This window comes from Mytilus edulis, unplaced genomic scaffold (assembly GCF_963676685.1).
Source record: "Mytilus edulis unplaced genomic scaffold, xbMytEdul2.2 SCAFFOLD_585, whole genome shotgun sequence".
NCBI lineage: Eukaryota > Metazoa > Mollusca > Bivalvia > Mytilida > Mytilidae > Mytilus > Mytilus edulis.
Genome location: NW_027269047.1, coordinates 25,001 through 30,000, shown reverse-complemented (window position 1 = coordinate 30,000; position 5,000 = coordinate 25,001). Strand labels below are relative to the sequence as shown.

General features: G+C 38.4%; 6 non-coding genes across 6 annotated transcripts; all 6 read left to right on the top strand.

Annotated features, from left to right (window-relative positions):
• Positions 1-177: 177 nt before the first annotated feature.
• Trnas-gcu (transfer RNA serine (anticodon GCU)) lies at positions 178-258 on the top strand. Its single transcript has one exon. It is a non-coding gene; the product is annotated as a tRNA-Ser (tRNA).
• An 810-nt stretch (positions 259-1,068) lies between these two features.
• Trnas-gcu (transfer RNA serine (anticodon GCU)) lies at positions 1,069-1,149 on the top strand. Its single transcript has one exon. It is a non-coding gene; the product is annotated as a tRNA-Ser (tRNA).
• Positions 1,150-1,960: 811 nt separating this feature from the next.
• Positions 1,961-2,042, top strand: Trnas-gcu (transfer RNA serine (anticodon GCU)). Its single transcript has one exon. It is a non-coding gene; the product is annotated as a tRNA-Ser (tRNA).
• An 812-nt stretch (positions 2,043-2,854) lies between these two features.
• Trnas-gcu (transfer RNA serine (anticodon GCU)) lies at positions 2,855-2,936 on the top strand. Its single transcript has one exon. It is a non-coding gene; the product is annotated as a tRNA-Ser (tRNA).
• An 812-nt stretch (positions 2,937-3,748) lies between these two features.
• Trnas-gcu (transfer RNA serine (anticodon GCU)) lies at positions 3,749-3,830 on the top strand. The gene has a single exon. It is a non-coding gene; the product is annotated as a tRNA-Ser (tRNA).
• Positions 3,831-4,640: 810 nt separating this feature from the next.
• Trnas-gcu (transfer RNA serine (anticodon GCU)) lies at positions 4,641-4,721 on the top strand. The gene has a single exon. It is a non-coding gene; the product is annotated as a tRNA-Ser (tRNA).
• The last annotated feature ends 279 nt before the right edge of the window (positions 4,722-5,000 follow it).

Here is a 5,000-nt window from a genome sequence, read left to right as displayed (position 1 = left end):
ACATTTATGACAATGCTAGAGGATAACTTTAATCATCTTTTCATCGTTCATAAATAAATGTTTTCGTATGATCCAAAAAGTAAAAAAAGTTGTGAAAAAATGTTTTAAAGCTAAGACCAAGCAATTTCCGTGACTTAGTCACAGAAAGTTAATCATATTTAAGAAACGCTTCTTCAAGACGAGGTGGCCGAGTGGTTAAGGCGATGGACTGCTAATCCATTGGGGTCTCCCGCGTGGGTTCGAATCCCATCCTCGTCGTTCTTATTTTTACACTCATAGGCTGACCTTTCCAACAATTAGAACAAAATGTAAGACCAGTGAAACGGTAAAGCATTCCTATGCAGATTGAGAGGTCCCCGGATACCCCTGATTTACTACTCGTCATATTCAGCCCAAAATCGCTCTTATCCTCGTCGTTCTTATTTTTACACTGATAGGCTGCATGATCCTGATTTGTTAATTGATACATTAGCTATAAGGTTTCTGTCGTCATCTTTGGAAAATCGCGTCTCCTTTCAGAAAAAAACTTCGTTGGCACTATTAGAGCCAAACTTGATCGATTGATTAAGCAAAAACACGTCACACGTACATACTTTGAATAGTATATGTAAATATGTCCAAGGATACTCGATTATTCATGTTATGATTGACATCTTTCCGACAATTTCAAGTTATGTTAAATCGGCAAGGCAGCGCTATTCTTTTTCAAAACGGTGGCATCTCCAAGGATAAAAGTATAGACCACGATAAATGACACCCGTCGCATTGGCATTCGGTTCGATTTGGGATCAAATGTGGAGGACGGGCGTTTTTCTAACCTCAAAGTCGCATCATTTGACATGGTTGCGAGGAATGAAGTGAAAAAAGATATTGCACATTTAGAAATAAAAAACATTTATGACAATGCTAGAGGATAACTTTAATCATCTTTTCATCGTTCATAAATAAATGTTTTCGTATGATCCAAAAAGTAAAAAAGTTGTGAAAAAATGTTTTAAAGCTAAGACCAAGCAATTTCCGTGACTTAGTCACAGGAAAGTTAATCATATTTAAGAAACGCTTCTTCAAGACGAGGTGGCCGAGTGGTTAAGGCGATGGACTGCTAATCCATTGGGGTCTCCCCGCGTGGTTCGAATCCCATCCTCGTCGTTCTTATTTTTACACTCATAGGCTGACCTTTCCCAACAATTAGAACAAAATGTAAGACCAGTGAAACGGTAAAGCATTCCTATGCAGATTGAGAGGTCCCCGGATACCCCTGATTTACTACTCGTCATATTCAGCCCAAAATCGCTCTTATCCTCGTCGTTCTTATTTTTACACTGATAGGCTGCATGATCCTGATTTGTTAATTGATACATTAGCTATAAGGTTTCTGTCGTCATCTTTGGAAAATCGCGTCTCCTTTCAGAAAAAACTTCGTTGGCACTATTAGAGCCAAACTTGATCGATTGATTAAGCAAAAACACGTCACACGTACATACTTTGAATAGTATATGTAAATATGTCCAAGGATACTCGATTATTCATGTTTATGATTGACATCTTTCCGACAATTTCAAGTTATGTTAAATCGGCAAGGCAGCGCTATTCTTTTTCAAAACGGTGGCATCTCCAAGGATAAAAGTATAGACCACGATAAATGACACCCGTCGCATTGGCATTCGGTTCGATTTGGGATCAAATGTGAGGACGGGCGTTTTTCTAACCTCAAAGTCGCATCATTTGACATGGTTGCGAGGAATGAAGTGAAAAAAGATATTGCACATTTAGAAATAAAAAACATTTATGACAATGCTAGAGGATAACTTTAATCATCTTTTCATCGTTCATAAATAAATGTTTTCGTATGATCCAAAAAGTAAAAAAAGTTGTGAAAAAATGTTTTTAAAGCTAAGACCAAGCAATTTCGTGACTTAGTCACAGGAAAGTTAATCATATTTAAGAAACGCTTCTTCAAGACGAGGTGGCCGAGTGGTTAAGGCGATGGACTGCTAATCCATTGGGGTCTCCCCGCGTGGGTTCGAATCCCATCCTCGTCGTTCTTATTTTTACACTCATAGGCTGACCTTTCCAACAATTAGAACAAAATGTAAGACCAGTGAAACGGTAAAGCATTCCTATGCAGATTGAGAGGTCCCCGGATACCCCTGATTTACTACTCGTCATATTCAGCCCAAAATCGCTCTTATCCTCGTCGTTCTTATTTTTACACTGATAGGCTGCATGATCCTGATTTGTTAATTGATACATTAGCTATAAGGTTTCTGTCGTCATCTTTGGAAAATCGCGTCTCCTTTCAGAAAAAAACTTCGTTGGCACTATTAGAGCCAAACTTGATCGATTGATTAAGCAAAAACACGTCACACGTACATACTTTGAATAGTATATGTAAATATGTCCAAGGATACTCGATTATTCATGTTTATGATTGACATCTTTCCGACAATTTCAAGTTATGTTAAATCGGCAAGGCAGCGCTATTCTTTTTCAAAACGGTGGCATCTCCAAGGATAAAAGTATAGACCACGATAAATGACACCCGTCGCATTGGCATTCGGTTCGATTTGGGATCAAATGTGGAGGACGGGCGTTTTTCTAACCTCAAAGTCGCATCATTTGACATGGTTGCGAGGAATGAAGTGAAAAAAGATATTGCACATTTAGAAATAAAAAACATTTATGACAATGCTAGAGGATAACTTTAATCATCTTTTCATCGTTCATAAATAAATGTTTTCGTATGATCCAAAAAGTAAAAAAAGTTGTGAAAAAATGTTTTAAAGCTAAGACCAAGCAATTTCCGTGACTTAGTCACAGGAAAGTTAATCATATTTAAGAAACGCTTCTTCAAGACGAGGTGGCCGAGTGGTTAAGGCGATGGACTGCTAATCCATTGGGGTCTCCCCGCGTGGGTTCGAATCCCATCCTCGTCGTTCTTATTTTTACACTCATAGGCTGACCTTTCCCAACAATTAGAACAAAATGTAAGACCAGTGAAACGGTAAAGCATTCCTATGCAGATTGAGAGGTCCCCGGATACCCCTGATTTACTACTCGTCATATTCAGCCCAAAATCGCTCTTATCCTCGTCGTTCTTATTTTTACACTGATAGGCTGCATGATCCTGATTTGTTAATTGATACATTAGCTATAAGGTTTCTGTCGTCATCTTTGGAAAATCGCGTCTCCTTTCAGAAAAAAACTTCGTTGGCACTATTAGAGCCAAACTTGATCGATTGATTAAGCAAAAACACGTCACACGTACATACTTTGAATAGTATATGTAAATATGTCCAAGGATACTCGATTATTCATGTTTATGATTGACATCTTTCCGACAATTTCAAGTTATGTTAAATCGGCAAGGCAGCGCTATTCTTTTTCAAAACGGTGGCATCTCCAAGGATAAAAGTATAGACCACGATAAATGACACCCGTCGCATTGGCATTCGGTTCGATTTGGGATCAAATGTGGAGGACGGGCGTTTTTCTAACCTCAAAGTCGCATCATTTGACATGGTTGCGAGGAATGAAGTGAAAAAAGATATTGCACATTTAGAAATAAAAAACATTTATGACAATGCTAGAGGATAACTTTAATCATCTTTCATCGTTCATAAATAAATGTTTTCGTATGATCCAAAAAGTAAAAAAAGTTGTGAAAAAATGTTTTAAAGCTAAGACCAAGCAATTTCCGTGACTTAGTCACAGGAAAGTTAATCATATTTAAGAAACGCTTCTTCAAGACGAGGTGGCCGAGTGGTTAAGGCGATGGACTGCTAATCCATTGGGGTCTCCCCGCGTGGGTTCGAATCCCATCCTCGTCGTTCTTATTTTTACACTCATAGGCTGACCTTTCCCAACAATTAGAACAAAATGTAAGACCAGTGAAACGGTAAAGCATTCCTATGCAGATTGAGAGGTCCCCGGATACCCCTGATTTACTACTCGTCATATTCAGCCCAAAATCGCTCTTATCCTCGTCGTTCTTATTTTTACACTGATAGGCTGCATGATCCTGATTTGTTAATTGATACATTAGCTATAAGGTTTCTGTCGTCATCTTTGGAAAATCGCGTCTCCTTTCAGAAAAAAACTTCGTTGGCACTATTAGAGCCAAACTTGATCGATTGATTAAGCAAAAACACGTCACACGTACATACTTTGAATAGTATATGTAAATATGTCCAAGGATACTCGATTATTCATGTTTATGATTGACATCTTTCCGACAATTTCAAGTTATGTTAAATCGGCAAGGCAGCGCTATTCTTTTTCAAAACGTGGCATCTCCAAGGATAAAAGTATAGACCACGATAAATGACACCCGTCGCATTGGCATTCGGTTCGATTTGGATCAAATGTGGAGGACGGGCGTTTTTCTAACCTCAAAGTCGCATCATTTGACATGGTTGCGAGGAATGAAGTGAAAAAAGATATTGCACATTTAGAAATAAAAAACATTTATGACAATGCTAGAGGATAACTTTAATCATCTTTCATCGTTCATAAATAAATGTTTTCGTATGATCCAAAAAGTAAAAAAAGTTGTGAAAAAATGTTTTAAAGCTAAGACCAAGCAATTTCCGTGACTTAGTCACAGGAAAGTTAATCATATTTAAGAAACGCTTCTTCAAGACGAGGTGGCCGAGTGGTTAAGGCGATGGACTGCTAATCCATTGGGGTCTCCCCGCGTGGGTTCGAATCCATCCTCGTCGTTCTTATTTTTACACTCATAGGCTGACCTTTCCCAACAATTAGAACAAAATGTAAGACCAGTGAAACGGTAAAGCATTCCTATGCAGATTGAGAGGTCCCCGGATACCCCTGATTTACTACTCGTCATATTCAGCCCAAAATCGCTCTTATCCTCGTCGTTCTTATTTTTACACTGATAGGCTGCATGATCCTGATTTGTTAATTGATACATTAGCTATAAGGTTTCTGTCGTCATCTTTGGAAAATCGCGTCTCCTTTCAGAAAAAACTTCGTTGGCA